The sequence below is a fragment of the Pongo abelii genome, chromosome 11 (genome assembly GCF_028885655.2).
Source record: "Pongo abelii isolate AG06213 chromosome 11, NHGRI_mPonAbe1-v2.0_pri, whole genome shotgun sequence".
Taxonomy (NCBI): Eukaryota; Metazoa; Chordata; class Mammalia; order Primates; family Hominidae; genus Pongo; species Pongo abelii.
The window spans coordinates 60,885,209-60,903,051 of NC_071996.2; the positions used below are offsets into that span (position 1 = coordinate 60,885,209).

At 38.8% G+C, this 17,843-nt stretch overlaps 1 protein-coding gene and 1 pseudogene across 6 annotated transcripts in view; one reads left to right on the top strand and one right to left on the bottom strand.

Moving 5' to 3' along the window:
- CCDC148 (coiled-coil domain containing 148) overlaps positions 1 to 17,843 on the bottom strand; it is a 330,389-nt gene that overhangs the window by 281,573 nt on the left and 30,973 nt on the right. The gene's annotated exons all lie outside the window — the stretch shown is intronic.
- On the top strand, positions 10,309 to 17,131 carry LOC103889967 (heterogeneous nuclear ribonucleoprotein D-like; annotated as a pseudogene).

Here is a 17,843-nt window from a genome sequence, read left to right on the forward strand (position 1 = left end):
TATTTATCCAATGCTTGTACCCCCACTGTATCTAGGAAGTACCTAGCTTGCTTTTGATTTTACAGGCTCATAGGTGGAAGGGACTTGCCTTGTCTCAGATAAGACTTTGAACTGTGGACTTTTGAGTTAATGCTGAAATGAGTTAAGACTTTGGGGGACTGTTGGGAAGGCATGATTAGTTTTTAAATGTGAGGTCATGAGATTTGGCAGGGGACAGGGGCAGAATAATATGGTTTGGCTCTGTGTCCCCACCCAAATCTCATCTTGAATTGTACTCCCATAATTCCCATGTATTGTGGAAGGGACCTGGTGGGAGATAATTGAATCGTGGGGGCAGTTTCCAACATACTGTTCTTGTGGTAGTGAATAAGTCTCACAAGATCTGATGGTTTCATAAGAAATCCCTTTCACTTGGCTCTCATTCTCTGTTGCCACCACCATGTAAGATGTGCTTTTCACTTTCTGCCATGATTGTGAGGCATCCCCAGCCATGTGAAACTGTGAGTCCATTAAAACTATTTTTTCCCTAATCTTAGGTATGTCTTTATCAGCAGCATGAAAACAGCCTAATACAATGACCTCCTCTAGAACAGTTTTTGATTTAAAGTCTATTTTGTCTAATTTAAGTGTAGCCACCCCTGCTCTTCTTCAGTTACTATTTGCATGGAATATTTTTTTTCCAGCCTTTCATTTTCAACCAATGTGTGTGCTTAAGAATAAACTAAGTCTCTTGGAGACAAGATATTGCTAGATCTTGTTTTAATTGTTTCAGCCACTCTAGCCTTTTATTAGAAAGTTTAATCTATTTATATTTAACGTAATTATTGATACGTGAGAACTTCCTATTGTCATTTTGTTAGTTGTTTTCTGCCTGTTTTGCAGTTGCCTCTCTACCTTCCTTGCTTTCTTGATGTATTTTTTTGTTGCGAGATGTTTTTTGTGGTAATTTGGTTTGATCCTTCTCTCTTTTGTGTATCAATTATAGGTTTTTTTTTGTGGTTACCTTGAGGCTTGCATAAAATATCTTGTATTTATTTATTTATTTTAAATTAATAACAACAACTTCAATCACATATAAAATCTCTATACTCTTATCACCCCTCACATACACACATTGTGTTCTTACAGTCAGAGTTTACTTCTTTTTGTATTGTGTATCCATTAACAAATATTTTGTCCTTTAACTGTAATATTAGGGTTAAAATTTATACACCATCATTATGGTGTTAAATTATTTGTTGTCTATATATTTATCTTTATTAGTGAGATTTATGCTTTCATATGCTTTTATGTGTCTGTTTAGCATATTTTTGTTTGAAATTGAAGAACTCCCTTAAGTATTTTTCAAAGGAAAATCTAGTGGTGACAAATCCTTCAGTTTTTGTCTATCTGAGAACTATTCTAACTACTTTATTTTTAAAGGATAGTTTTGCAAGGTATCATCTTGGTTTGCAATTTTTTTTCTTTTAGTACTTTGAATATACCACCCCACTTTTCTCTGAGCTCCAAGGTTTCTACTAAGAAGTCTACTGGTATACTTATGGAGTTCTCTTATACGTGATTCCTTTTCTGTTTGTGTTCAAAATTGTCTGTCTTTGACTTTTTACAGTTATAATGTGCCTCAGAGCAGACCTCTTTACGATCAAGCTATTTGGAGTCCTTTGGGTTTCTAAAATCTGGATATCTATTTCCTATCCCAGATAGGAAGTTTTGGGAAGTTTTCAGTCATTATTTCTTTAAGTAAGCTTTTTGCCCTATTCTTTCTCTCTCTTCTCCTTCCCTATGACTCTGATAATTTGTATACTGGTTCACTTGAAAATGTCCCATAAATCCTGAAGGCTTATTTGACTCTTTCTCATTCTTTTTTCTTTTCCTTCTCTGACTAAATAGTTTCAAGTAACTTGTATTTAAGTTCCCTGATTGTTTCTTCTGCTTGATTGAGTTTTCTGTAGAAACTTTATTGCATTTCATTCATTACATTGTTTAGTTCTAGAATTTCTGTTTCATTCTTCACTGTTATTTCTATTCCTTTGTTGAACTCATTTTGTTTATGTATTGTTTTCCTAATTTCATTAAGTTGTCTAATTGTGTTCTCTTGTTGCACATCAAGCTTTTTTAAACAAATTATTTTAAATTTTTTGTCAGGCAATTTGTAGATCCCCACTTCTTTGGGGTCAATTACTAAAAATTTATTGTCTTCCTTTGATGGTATCATGTTTCCTTGATTTTTCACATTCCTTGTAGTATTGTGTTGGTGTCTGTGCATTTGAAGGATTTATTTCTTCCATACTTTATGGTCTGGCTTCGGTGGGGAGAGACCTTCACCTGTGAGTGTCTGCAAGGGTACTAGCTGGGTGGGATGTGCAGCAGTGCTGGGTGCATGGGTGCACAGTGGAATCAGGTCAGGGGCATAGGTGTACATCACTGCTGGGGCTAGTGCAGTGGCTCCAGCTCCAAGGGTCACAGAGGTAGTTCTGGCTCGGGGTGGTGCAGTGGTGTGGGCTGTGTACAGCTCTGTCAGCTGGGGTTTTACTGACAAAGGCTGGGGGATCCTTGGCTGAAAAGGTGAAGGATCCTGATGGTGACAACTACTGGGGTCCTCCTGCTTTCCTTTTCCAGTACATCAGGAAGTTTCAGCCAAGGAGACTCTTTTTGGCACTTAGTTGTGGTGGCCTAGGTGATGGGATAACACAGGTAAAATGTTTCCGGTGCTTTTCTATGTGCCTATCCTCAGTTGTGCTACCTGGGTTGCTGTAGCTTTTAAATTGTACTCTAAAGCTCTCCTAGAGCTATTTTCATCCGTGGATAGTAAGTCATTGTTTTTGAAGGAGATGAGGAATGGGACTCCTAGTTGGTCATCTTGCTGACATCACTCCCATGAAGGTATTCTTTAAATCAACATTTCCTAAATTCCTCTCATGATTTGAATAACTCAGAGTGCTTGTATTCTAAAAATGAAAATTCCCCAGTTCCAGCCCACAAATACTGAATCAGAATTTAAAAGAGAGAGGCATAGGAATTTTTTGAAAGAAATATCTCAGATTATTTCTATCAATAGGAAGCACTTTAAGGAAAATTGCCAAAGTTATAAATAATTGATGTCCTTGTTCATCAAACAAAAACAAATGAATTAAAAACAGAAAACAAGAAATCTATGCCCTAATTTTAACAATTTTAACATAGCAATTATCCACTGACGGCTAGGTTTGTTATTTTGTGAAATTCTGCATAATACAAATGATTAATAAATTATAATTGTTTAAAACATTTGACCTTTATAGCAATATAAGTATTAAAAATTAGTTTTGTAATTCACATGTAGCCACATACAAAGGTTTTACTACCTAAACAATTTTTCCAAACAAGGTACTAAAATAAACTTACAGAAGGTATTTGTAGAAAATGCATTTGAGTTTAGTAATTTGATGAGTTTTCATCCCTAAAGTATTAAGAAATTGTAAAGGAGTCTTAGCATAAAAAGCAAAATGTTAAAAGAAGCAGCAGGTGGTCAAGCAGTCTCTCTCAAACATATTATCCCATTAAACTAATAGTTTTTTTTTTTTCACAAAAGGAATGTTTTTCTAATGTATTACAAATCACCCCAGAGAGATTATTTATAATGGTCACTTCAGTGGGCTATCCCAGCTAGTTTACTCTACAGTGCCATTTTAATAAAAACCTACTGGGAGGAAATCTCTTTATAATTTAAGCCATTTAATTTTAAAAATTAATGTAAAGTAAAGCCATAGTCAACTCAATTCAACAAATATTTGATTATTATCTCATATAAATAAGCCCAGCTGTAGGTTAGCTGCTAAGGATAAAGTGACGAGTAAGACACAATTCCTATCCTCAAAGAGCTATCTTGCTCTAGAACATTTTTTTCTCTTGCCTTCTTTTTTCTTTTGAGGAAACTAAATCAGGGGTTTGCAAACTTTTTCTGTAGAAGGACAGATAGTAAATATTTTCTACTTTGCTTGTCATTCTGTCTCTGTTGTAACTATTCAACTCAGTTGTGTAGCATGAGAGTTGTATAGCCAATGTGTAATTTTTAAAGCATGGTTCTAATAACAAAAATAGGCTGCTGGCCAGATTTGTCCCTTGGGCTGTAATTTGTTACCACTGGACTAAATAACTCGTGAGTGCTTATTTAATCTTTCAAATTTTTATCATATCTGCCTTACTAAAATGTTTATACCAGAAATAGTGAAAAGTAGGTATACCAAGAAGATAGGAAATTTAAAAAGGAATTACAGAAAAGGAAGTTGTTAAAGGAGAAAAGGCAGTGTCACCCAAACAGAAAGTGATACATCAATAAAAGACAAGCTCTCTAGAGGAAATTTGAAAACTTTTAAACAGTAACAACAGTAACAGTAACATATTATGAAATAATCCACTTCCATGTAAAATCATCTTAATAGCTCTAACTTGCTTTAAAAACAGATGTGTTAAACAGGCATAAAATCTAAAATGCTTAATTATACAAATAATGCATAATTTTGTAATTAAAAATACAAATAAGCCCAAAGAAAAAAATAAGTATCTCCACAAATCTTACCAAACCAGAAACACTACTGTTTTACTAAAAAAGGTTTCAAATATGTTAGAAGAGCCAAGTCTTCGTAGGATTCTTCTGCAGCTTCTAGGATCAGATAGGATCAGAGCTTAATCCATTCATTCACTCCCAAAGTTCACATTTTAGAGTGCTGAACTTGCTCAAGTGGGGCAAACTGCAGTGCCCAGTGCCCAATAGCCTATCACCATAAGAATAATGTGTGCTCCACCATGGCACACATATACATCTGTAACAAACCTGCACGTTGTGCACATGTACCCTAAAACTTAAAAATATAAAAAAAAAAAAAGAATAATGTGTGCTAGGCACTATATGAGGAGCTTTCTGGAGATCATCTCATTGAATCCTTCCCACAATTCCAGAAGGTAGACACTATTATGATTACGTGCAATGTTAGAAATGAGGAATGTGAGGCATGAATGAAGTATGTGAGGCATGAATGAGGAATGAAGTAATTTACTATGATCAAGCAGCCAATCAGTGCCAGAATGATGATATAAATCCAGAAATTTGGTTTCTATCATCCATGATCTGAAACTTTAGCATTTCTCCTAAGGAAAAATAGGTACATCCAAACCCTGTGGTATAAACCTAGAGGCAGTAGTGAGACACTCCTTGCTTTCATTGAGATAGACATGAATGTAAAAAGTATAAATGTCTCTGTCACCCATAAAGAGATAATGGCAACAATATCACAATTAGCAATGATTTGGTATGTATTACTTACCAAACTCAAGGTAATAAATTTGAGTCCATAGTTTGGGGCCATAATTTAACTATTTAAGTGTGAATTTGTCCATTCTCATATTGCTACAAAGAACTGCCTGAGACTGAGTAATTCATTTAAAAAAAAAAAAAGAGGCTTAATTGGCTCATGGTTTTACAGGCTGTACAGGAGGCATGGCTAGGGAGGCCTCAACAATCATGGCAGAAGGCAAAGGGGAAGCAGACACATTCTACGTGGCTGGAGTAGGAGGAAGAGAGTGAAGGGTGAGGTGCTATACACTTTAAAACAACCAGATCTCATGAGAATTCACTCACTATCATGAGAACAGCAAGAAGGAAGTGCACCCTCTTGATCCAATCACCTCCCACTGGACCCCTCCTCTAACATTAAGGATTACAATTCAACATGAGATTTGGGCAGGGACACAAATCCAAACCATAACATTCTCCCCTGGCCCCTCCAAAATCTCATGTCCTTCTCAAATTGCAAAATACAATCATCCCTTCTCAACAGTCCCCCAGGTCTTAACTCATTTCAGCATAAACTCAAAAGTCCACATTCCAAAGTCTCATCTGAGACAAGGCAAGTCCCTTCCGCCTATGAGCCTGTAAAATCTAAAATAAGTTATTTACTCCCAAAATACAATGGGGTATAGGAATTACTCCCTTTCCAAAAGAGAGAAATCTGCCAAAAGAAAGGAACTGCAGGCCCTGTACAAGCCCAAAACCCAGCAGGGCAGTCACTAAATCTTAAAGCTCTAAAATAACCTCCTTTGATTCCATGTCTCACATTCAAGCCATACTGATGTCTGGAGGATGATGGCCCTATTCTCACAGCTCCACTATGCAGTGCCCCAGTGGGGACTCTGTGTGGGGGCTCCATCTCCACATTTCCCCTCTACACTGTCCTAGTGGAGGTTCTCCATGAGGGCTCTGCCCATTCAGCAGACTTCTGCCTGCACATCCGGGCTTTTCCATATATCCTCTGAAATCTAAGCATAGGCTCCCAAGCTTCAGCTCTTGTCCTATGTGCACCTGCAGGCTTAACACCACATGGAAGCTTCCAAGGCTTGTGGCTTACACCCTCTGGGGGAGTGGCCTGAGACATATCTGGGACCCTTTTAGCGATGGCTGGAGCTGGAGTGGCTGGGACACAGGGAACAGTGTCCCAAGGCTGCACAGGGCAGCAGGGCCCTGGGCCCAGCCCAGGAAACCATTCTTCCCTTTTAGGCCTCCAGGGCTGTGATGGGAGGGGCTGCCATGAGGTCTCTGAAATGCCTTGAAGGCATTTTCCCTATTTTCTTGGCTATTAACATTTGGCTCCTCTTTACTTAGGCAAATTTTTGCAGCCAGCTTGAAGTTCCAGTTTCAGATCATCCCTGCTCACACATATGAGCATATCCTGTTAGAAGAAGCCAGGCCACATCTTGAATGCTTTGCTGCTTAGAAATTTCTTCTGCCAGATACCCTAAATTCTCTCTCTCAAGTACAAAGTTCAACAGATTCTTAGAGCTGGGGCACAATGCTGTCTGTCTTTGCTAAAGCCTAACAACAGTGACCTTTGCTCCAATTCCCTATAAGTTCCTCATCTCCACCTGAGACCACATCAGCCTCATTGTCCATATTACTATCAGCATTTTGGTCACAACAACTGAACAAGTCTCTATGAAATTCTGAGCTTTTCCTCATCTTTCTGTCTTCTTCTGAGCCTTCTGCACTCTTCTAACCTCTCTGTCTTTACCCAGTTTCAAAGTCACTTCCACATTTTCAGGTATCTTTATAGCAGTGCCCCACTTCTCAGTACCAATTTTCTGTATTCGTCCAGTCTCACATTGCTATAAAGAACTACTGGAGACTGAGTAATTTATAAAGAAAAGAGGTTTAATTGGCTCACGGTTCTGCAGGCTGTACAGGAAATATGGCTAGGAAGGCCTTAAGAAACTTACAATCATGGCAGAAGGGGAGGCAGACACATTCTACATGGCTGGAGCAGGAGGAAGAGAGCAAAGGGAGAGGTGCTATACACTTTTAAACAACCAGATATCATGAGAACTCACTCAATATCATAAGAACAGCAAGGGGGAATTCCACCCTCATGACCCAATTACTTTTTACCAGTTCCCTCCTCTAACACTGGGGATTACAATTCAACATGAGATTTGGGCAGGGACACAAATTCAAACTATATCAAGGTGTCTGAATAGTCAGTTGTTCTGAACTTTCTTTGGAACCCAAACACTTTGTAAATGTAACAACAGCCACAGATAATTCCCTCAAAGGAGTGCAAATAAGCATACTGTGGTGGCCCTGGAAGTGTACCACCCAGATCTCCTTCATAGAACTCCTGCCAGGAGCTAAGCTGATGGACAGCCCCAGCTACTACCCCTTGGATTCATGAGTGCTCATAGTACTTTCCCTAGGGCTTCTTGGAGCCAATAAATAAGCATGGAAGAGGTAATGGTGCCTGTACCTTTCTGCCCAATATAGGATGCTTCCAAAAAGCAAATTTTGCTTCAGGACTCGACATTAGCTTGGACGAGATTTTCTTAGAACTATACTGCAGTCTGAGGCCTCCAACCAAATCCTCTTTCCCCTCTCTCCTTTCACAGATGCCAGACCTGCCTTGCAGTCTCAAGGCTCTTGCCTTCTATTCCTCCTCCCTCTCCTTTACCCTCCACACGCACTCCCCCATAAATTAAGCTTGTCTAATTCTGTCTTGTTGTCTATTCCTTGGAAGACCTGAAATGATAATCACAGGTGTGTAAACATTTTGCATTTTTTTCAAAGTATTAGCGGAACCCTGAAGCTCATTTGTAGATCCCCCTGAGGTATAAAGACACCAGGTTAAGAACCTCAGCAGGTGGTACAATTAAAGGTAATTAAAAGATGGATACTAAGCCAATTTTTGCATCATTCTGCTCTTATAAAACTTTGGCAAATGATTTTTTTAAAAATATGCATAGTTCAAATCTAAAACAACTATATTTAAATACTTGTTAAATTATAGTAATCTATTATTTTTTAAAAAATCAAATAGGTAATAAGAGAACCATTAAAACACCATAAATTTAAAAATCCCTTGAGTGTTGTTTTTTTAGTTTTCTGGAAAGAACATCATACCCTGTAATACTAAAGCCTGAGCTCAAATCCTAGCTTACCCAGGTTTGCTGATTAACCTCCTACAAATCACTTAACTTTTCTGGGTTCAAATTGCCATATCTCTAAAAGGAAGGGGTTGGACTAAGTAATTTCTAAGGAATCTTTCCATTCTAAAATTTTATGATAATATACGGTTTTCTCAGTGGCATAATTAATAGTATCAAGAAGGCAAAACTAACTCTAAGGCCAATATAATAATATCAGTAATGTCATTTCAGAAGAAACTGAAGGAAAAATTAAATGTATTTAAAATCCTCAAGGGCTGGCCTCTGCCTCCTCTTCCAGCTTTAAAAACTACCCTAGTAACACCTTCTTACTGTTCCTGGTACCTCCCAAGTTCATTTCTGCCTCCAAGTCTGTTGCATTTGTTCGGAAAGTAGTTCCCAAATGGCTAGTTCCTTCTCATAGTTCAGGTCTTGTTTCAAAAGTCATATCTACCAGAAGATCTTATGTGACAATCCTGCCCAAAATAACATCCGCAATCCCCAACTGTTGTTTTCAGAACACTCTCTTATATCATCTCACAAACAATTATCACTATTTTTTTTTTTCGGTTGCTTGTCTGTCTTTCCTCACTAGAATAGAAGCTCTGTGGAGCAAACATGTTTTCTGTCTCATTTATCATATATCTCTTAGAATAATGCCTGGCATATAGGAAGCATACAATAAACATGTTTTAATGAACAAATGAGTGAATCAATGAGTGAATCAATACGTGCATGCTAACAGAAAACAAAACTGTAACTTTTAGAAGAGTGAAAGAAAGTATAAAAATCACCCCCCATTCCATTTTTTAGGGTCATATAGAAGCAGAAACTTGGCTTTGCATGCTGTATTTCATAATTAGAGAAGATAATAACCCATATGTGTGCCAGGAGTAGCATTAGGTTTAGCTTCGGACTGAGTTTTTTCCTGTGGGACATCAACAGAATTGTATGATGATCAATACTAAGATCATGTTCTAACTAATTGAGCTCACAGGCTTAAATTACTCAGCTTTTAATATTTGGAAACAAGCAAGCATCAAAATAATTCTATTGAGTTCCAAAGAATTAAAACTCACAATGCCTAATTTTAAAAAGTCATCCAATAGCTCTATGAAAATTTAATTACCATGGAAAGGTTATATTAAGAATGAGTCATTGAAGTTTTAAAAAACTTTTTTTACAAGATAATTTTGTGATTGAGTTTTATGTCACAAAGACCAAGAAACAGCCAAATGTGAAGTCAACTCTCAATTTTCCATGATAAAACCAGGAATTAGCTCATGAAGAAGTAGTAGGAAGGGTATATATTGGTTTTGGTGCTTCAGAGATCCTGGCCTTGCCACTTACTAACTATGGCTTTGAACAATTTGCTTAATTTCTCTGGGTCTCAATTTTTTAATTTGTAAAATAGGATTAGTAATGTTTGTATGCTTGTTTTGGAGATTAGTAATACTCTAAAGCACTAAACATAGAGCTAGGAACATATGAGATAATAAATGGCAGCTAAGCCAAACAATAAAAATACATTGACTACTTAAGTCTATGGTAATCAGGAGTATGTGTGAGAAAGGGGATAGATGTCAGAACCACCTCTACAAGCCCATTTCCCTCATTAGAAACTGGATAACCATCCCCTCCTTTGTGAAAATATACAATCTATACAGTTGAAAGCTGAAATATTTTGAAAGTAGGCCTTTCCCCACCCCTAGAAAGAAAAAATTTTCCCACCCCTAGAAAGAAAAACTGGAACCAGGAGGTAAATCTTTTAACCATATTAAATACAGAAATAGTTGCTCCGCCATCACTACCGCAGCAACCCAGACTGCATGCCAGCACCTCTCTGCTGACAACTCCTTCACCATGGAGGACATGAACAAATACAGCAACAGAATTCACAGACGGACCCAAGATGAATGCAAGCAAGAATGAGCAAGATGATAGTAAAATGTGTATTGGAGGTTTGAGCTGGGATAAAAGCAAAAAAGATGTGATGGAATACTTATCTCAATTTGGGGAAGTTGTAGACTGCACAATTAACACAGATCCAATAATTGGGAGATAAAGGGATTTGGATTTGTGCTTTTCAGAGATGCTGCTAGTGTTGATAATGCCTTGGAACTGAAAGAACACAAACTGGATGGCAAACTGATAGACTCCAAGAGGACCAAAGCTTTAAAAGGGAAAGAATCTCCGTGCTGGGAGAACCACTACTCTCTTCAAAGCTGTCAGACCAGGGTCATTTAAGTCTGCAGAAGTTTTCTGCTGCCTTTTGTTCAGCTATGCCCTGCCCCCAGAGGTGCAGTCTACAGAGGCAGCCGGGCCTTCTTGAGCTGTGGTGGACTCCACCCAGTGCAAGCTTCCCTGCAGCTTTGTTTACCTATTCAAGCCTCAGCTGGCGGGCACCCCTCCCCCAGCCTCACTGCCACTTTGCAGTTCCATCTCAGACTGCTGTGCTAGCAATGAGCAAGGCTCCCTGGGCCTGGGACCCTTCGAGCCAGGCATGGGATATAATCTCCTGGCATGCCATTGGCTAAGACCGTTGGAAAAGTGCAGTATTAGGGTAGGAGTGACCTGATTTTCCAGGTGCCGTCTGTCACAGCTTCCCGTGGCTAGGAAAGGGAATTTCCTGAACCCTTGCACTTCCCTGGTGAGGTGATGCCTCGCCCTGCATTGGCTCTTGCTTGGTGGGCTACACACACTGTCCTGCACCCACTGTCCGAAAAGCACCAGTAGGGGCCGACTGACAGCCCACATGGCCGGGTGCCCCTCTGAGCCAAAGCTTCCGGAGGAAGGATCAGGCAGGAAAATTTCCTGTTCTGCAATATTCGCTGTTTTGCAGCCTCCGGTGGTGATACCCAGGCAAACAGGGTCTGGAGTGGACCTCCAGCAAACTCCAACAGACCCGCAGCTGAGGGTCCTGACTGTTAGAAGGAAAACTAACAAACAGAAAGGACATCCACACCAAAACCGCATCTGTACGTCACCATCATAAAAAACCAAAGGTAGATAAAACCACAAAGATGGGGAGAAACCAGAGCAGAAAAGCTGAAAATTCTAAAAATCAGAGTGCCTCTTCTCCTCCAAAGGAACGCAGCTCCTCACCAGCAATGAAACAAAGCTGGATGGAGAATGACTTTGACAAGTTGAGAGAAGAAGGCTTCAGACGATCAAACTTCTCCGAACTAAAGGAGGATGTTTGAGCCCATCGCAAAGAAGCTAAAAACCTAGAAAAAAGATTAGACAAATGGCTAACTAGAATAAACAGTGTAGAGAAGTCCTTAAATTACCTGATGCAGCTGAAAACCATGGCATGAGAACCACGTAACGCATGCACAAGATTCAGTAGCCGATTCGATCAACTGGAAGAAAGGGTATCAGTGATTGAAGATCAAATGAATGAAATGAAGCAAGAAGAGAAGTTTGGAGAAAAAAGAGTAAAAAAGAAACAAACAAAGCCTCCAAGAAATATGGGACTATGTGAAAAGACCAAATCTACGTCTGATTGGTGTACCTGAAAGTGACAGGCAGAATGGAACCAAGTTGGAAAACACTCTGCAGGAAATTATCCAGGAGACCTTCCCCAACCTAGCAAGGCAGGCCAACATTCAAATTCAGGAAATACAGAGAATGCCACAAAGATACTCCTCGAGAAAAGGAACTCCAAGACACATAATTGTCAGATTCACCAAATGTAAAAATGTTAAGGGCAGCCAGGGAGAAAGGTCGAGTTACCCACAAAGGGAAGCCCATCAGACTAACAGCAGATCTCTCGGCAGAAACTCTACAAGCCAGAAGAGAGTGGGGGCCAATATTCAACATACTTAAAGAAAAGAATCTTCAAACCAGAATTTCATATCCACCCAAACTAAGCTTCATACGTGAAGGAGAAATAAAATCCTTTACAGACAAGCAAATACTGAGAGATTTTGTCACCACCAGGCCTGCCTTACCAGAGCTCCCAAAGGAAGCACTAAACATGGAAAGGAACAACCAGTACCAGCCACTGCAAAAACATGTCAAATTGTAAAGACCATCAATGCTAGGAAGAAACTGCGTCAACTAATGAGTGAAATAACCAGCTAACATCATAATGACAGGATCAAATTCACACATAACAATATTAACCTTAAATGTAAATGGGCTAAATGCTTCAATTAAAATACACAGACTGGCAAATTGGATAGAGTCAAGACCCATTAGTGTGCTGTATTCAGGAAACCCTTCTGAAGTGCAGAGACACACATAGGCTCAAAATAAAGGGATAGGGGAGGATCTACCAAGAAAATAGAAAGCAAAAAAAAAATAATAAGCAGGGGTTGCAATCCTAGTCTCTGACAAAACAGACTTTAAACCAACAGAGATCAAAAGAGACAAAGAAGGCCAATACATAATGGTAAAGGGATCAATTCAACAAGAAGAGCTAACTATCCTAAATATATATGCACCCAATACAGGAGCACCCAGATTCACAAAGCAAGTTCTTAGAGACCTACAAAGAGACTTAGACTCCCACAAAATAATAATGGGAGACTTTAACACCCCACTGTCAACATTAGACAGATCAATAAGACAGAAAGTTAACAAGGACATCCAGGAATTGAACTCAGCTCTGCACCAAGCAGACATAATGGACATCTACAGAACTCTCTACCCCAAATCAACAGAATATACATTCTTCTCAGCACCACATCACACTTATTCCAAAATTGACCACATAGTTGGAAGTAAAGCACTCCTCAGCAAATGTGAAAGAACAGAAATTATAACAAACTGTCTCTCACAACACAGTGCAATCAAACTAGAACTCAGGACTCAGAAACTCGCTCAAAACTGCTCAACTACTTGGAAACTGAACAACCTACTCCTGAATGACTACTGGGTACATAACAAAATGAAGGCAGAAATAAAGATGTTCTTTGAAAACAAGGAAAACAAAGAAAACATACCAGAATCTCTGGGACACATTCAAAGCAGTGTGTAGAGGGAAATTTATAGCCCTAAATGCCCACAAGAGAAAGCAGGAAAGATTTAAAATGGACACCCTAACATCACAATTAAAAGAACTAGAGAAGCAAGAGCAAACACATTCAAAAGCTAGTGGAAGGCAAGAAATAACTAAGATCAGAGCAGAACGGAAGGAGATAGAGACACAAAAAACCCTTCAAAAAATCAATGAATCCAGGAGCTGGTTTGTTGAAAAGATCAACAAAATTGATAGACCGCTAGCAAGACTAATGAAGAAAAGAGAGAAGAATCAAATAGATGCAATAAAAAATGATAAAGGGGTTATCACCACCAATCCCACAGAAATACAAACTACCATCAGAGAATACTATAAACACCTCTACGCAAATAAACTAGAAATCTAGAAGAAATGGATAAATTCCTGGACAAATACACCCTCCTAAGATAAACCAGGGAGAAGTTGAATCCTTGAATAGACCAATAACAGGCTCTGAAATTGAGGCAGTAATTAATAGCCTACCAACCAAAAAAAGTCCAGGACCAGATGGATTCACAGCCAAATTCTACCAGAGGTACAAGGAGGAGCTGGAACCATTCCTTCTGAAACTATTCCAAATAATAGAAAAAGAGGGAATCCTCCCTAACTCATTTTATGAGGCCAGCATCATCCTGATACCAAAGCCTGGCAGAGACACAACAAAAAAAGAGAATTTTAGACCAATAAACCTTTCCTTTATTAAGGAAAAATTCTCAATAAAGTACTGGCAAACTGAATCCAGCAGCACATCAAAAGCTTATCCACCATGATCAAGTGGGTTTCATCCCTGGGATGCAAGGCTGGTTCAACATATGCAAATCAATAAATGTAATCCATCATATAAACAGAACCAAAGACAAATCCACATGATTATCTCAATAGATGCAGAAAAGACCTTTGACAAAATTCAACAGCCCTTCATGCTAAAAACTCTCAATAAATTAGGTATTGATGGGACGTATCTCAAAATAATAAGAGCTATTTATGACAAACCCACAGCCAATATCATACTGAATGGGCAAAAACTGGAAGCATTCCCTTTGAAAACTGGCACAAGGCAGGTATGCCCTCTCTCACCACTTCTATTCAACATAGTGTTGGAAGTTCTGGCCTGAGCAATCAGGCAGGAGAAAGAAATAAAGGGTATTCAGTTAGGAAAAGAGGAAGTTAAATTGTCCCTGTTTGCAGATGACATGACTGTACATTTAGAAAACACCATTGTTTCAGCCCAAAATCTCCTTAAGCTGGTAAGCAACTTCAGTAAAGTCTCAGGATACAAAATCAATGTGCAAAAATCACAAGCGTTCCCATACACCAATAACAGACAGCCAGCCAAATCATGAGTGAACTCCCATTCACAATTGCTTCAAAGAGAATAAAATACCTAGGAATCCAACTTACAAGGGACATAAAGGACCTCTTTAAGGAGAACTACAAACCACTGCTCAATGAAATAAAAGAGGACACAAACAAATGGAAGAACATTCCATGCTCATGGGTAGGAAGAATCAATATCGTGAAAATGGCCATATTGCCCAAGGTAATTTATAGATTCAATGCCATCCCCATCAAGCTACCAATGCCTTTCTTCACAGAATTGGAAAAAACTACTTTAAAGTTCATATGGAACCAAGAAAGAGCCCACATTGCCAAGACAATCCTAAGCCAAAAGTACAAAGCTGGAGGCATCATGCTACCTGACTTCAAACTATACTACAAGGCTACAGTAACCAAAACAGCATGGTACTGGTACTAAAACAGAGATATAGACCAATGGAACAGAAATGATACCACACATCTACAACCATCTGATCTTTGACAAACATGACAAAAACAAGCAACGGGGAAAGGATTCCCTATTTAATAAATGGTGCTGGGAAAACTGGCTAGCCATATGTAGAAAGCTGAAACTGGATCCCTTCCTTACACCTTATACAAAAATTAATTCAAGATGGATTAAAGACTTAAATGTTAGACCTAAAACCATAAAAACCCTAGAAGAAAACCTAGGCAATACCATTCAGGACATAGGCATGGGAAAGGACTTCATGTCCAAAACACCAAAAGCAATGGCAACACAAGCCAAAATTGACAAATGGGATCTAATTAAAATAAAGAGCTTCTGCACAGCAAAAGAAACTACCATCAGAGTGAACAGGCAACCTACAGAATGGGAGAAAATTTTTGCAATCTACTCGTCTGACAAAGGGCTAATATCCAGAATCTACAAAGAACTTAAACAAATTTACAAGAAAAAATAAAACAACCCCATCGAAAAGTGGGTGAAGGATATGAACAGACACTTCTCAAAAGAAGACATTTATGCAGTCAACAGACACATGAAAAAATGCTCATCATCACTGGCCATCAGAGAAATGAAAATCAAAACCACAATGAGATACCATCTCACATCAGTTAGAATGGCAATCATTAAAAAGTCAGGAAACAACAGGTGCTGGAGAGGGTGTGGAGAAATAGGAACACTTTTACACTGTTGGTGGGACTGTAAACTAGTTCAACCATTGTGGAAGTCAGTGTGGCGATTCCTCAAGGATCTAGAACTAGAAATATCATTTGACCCAGCCATCCCATTACTGGGTATATACCCAAAGGATTATAAATCATGCTGCTATAAAGACACATGCACACATATGTTTATTGCAGCACTATTCACAATAGAAAAGACTTGGAACCAACCCAAATGTCCATCAATGATAGACTGGATTAAGAAAATGTGGCACATATACACATTGAATACTATGCATCCATAAAAAAGGATGAGTTCATGTCCTTTTTAGGGACATGGATGAAGCTGGAAACCATCATTCTCAGCAAACTATCACAAGGACGGGAAACCAAATGCTGCATGTTCTCACTCATATGTGGGAATTGAACAATGAGAACACTTGGACACAGGGTGAGGAACATCACACACCAGGGCCTGTCGTGGGGTGGGGGGAGTGGGGAGGGATAGCATTAGGAGATATAGCTAATGTAAATGATGAGTTAATGGGTGCAGCACACCAACATGGCACATGTATACCTATGTAACAAACCTGCACGTTATGCACATGTACCCTAGAACTTAAAGTATAATAATAAAAAAAGGGAAAGAATCCCCCAAAAAGGGTTTTGTGGGTGGATTGAGCCCAGAAACTTCTGAAAAACAAATTAAAGAATATATTGGAGCCTTTGGAAAGTTTGAAAATATTGAAATTCCCATGGATACAAAAAAACAAAAGAAGATTTTGTTTTCTCACATATATAGATGAAGAGCCAGTAAAGATTGTTAGACAGCAGATTATTATCAAATTGGTTCTGGGAAGTGTGAAATCAAAGTTGCACAACCCAAAGAGATATAGAAGCTGCAACACCAAAACAAAAAGGAAGAACAGGTGCTGCAACCAGTGAATGAGGGGGCCCTGGGGGGTCGTGACCAAGGTCAAGGCATAACTGGAATCAATGATCTAGTGACTACTATGATCGCGGATATGGGAATTACAATAATGCCTATGGTGGTGATCAAAATCATAGTGGCTATGGCAGATATGATCACGCTGGGTATAACTATAGGAACCATGACTATGCACAGTTGTATGCAGACTATAGTGGCCAAAAGAGCAGTTATCGCAAGGCATCTCCAGGGGTGGCAATCACCAAAACAATCACTACCCATACTAAAGGAGGACATTGCAGAAAACGGGAGTAGATGATGCTAAAATAACCCATCTTGCAGGATGACATTGAAGACTGGTCTTTTGTTGATCTAAGATTATTTTGTAAAAGACTTTCTAGTGTACAAGACACAATTGTGTCTAACTGTATATAGCTGCCAATTCATGTTCTTTGTTTTTACTTTGTCCTTTGCTATCTATGTTATGACTCAATGTGGATTTGTGTTTATACACATTTTATTTGTATGATTTTATATTGAACCTCAAATAAATGCTTCCTTATGTGATTATTTTTCTGTGTCAGGTACCACATAGCTCCATAAAAATATAATTTTAAATAATCAGTAATTAAGGCACAGTTTGTTGTGCGGAGAGAATTGATCCATAGGGAGAAACTGTGGTCCTTTATAAATAGCCAGCCACAGTGTCACCCTGTTTCCCAATATGTAGATATATTCCATGCTCTTAAGACTTCATCTCTCTGTTAACTGAAGTTTCCACCACATCTTTGGATGATGTTCTTTCCCCTCTGGATATCTGAAGACACTGTCCTGAGACAAAGTCACAGTGTTGTGATCACTGGAAGCTTTCTAGTAGACCATGTGTCCTCTGGATTGTAACATAATGATTGTTAGTAGCTCCTTTTGCTTTGTTCTTGTCTCTGGAAAGCCATTTTTGAATTGCTAATTACTTCTTTGTCTTTAGAGCTAATCAGTGGT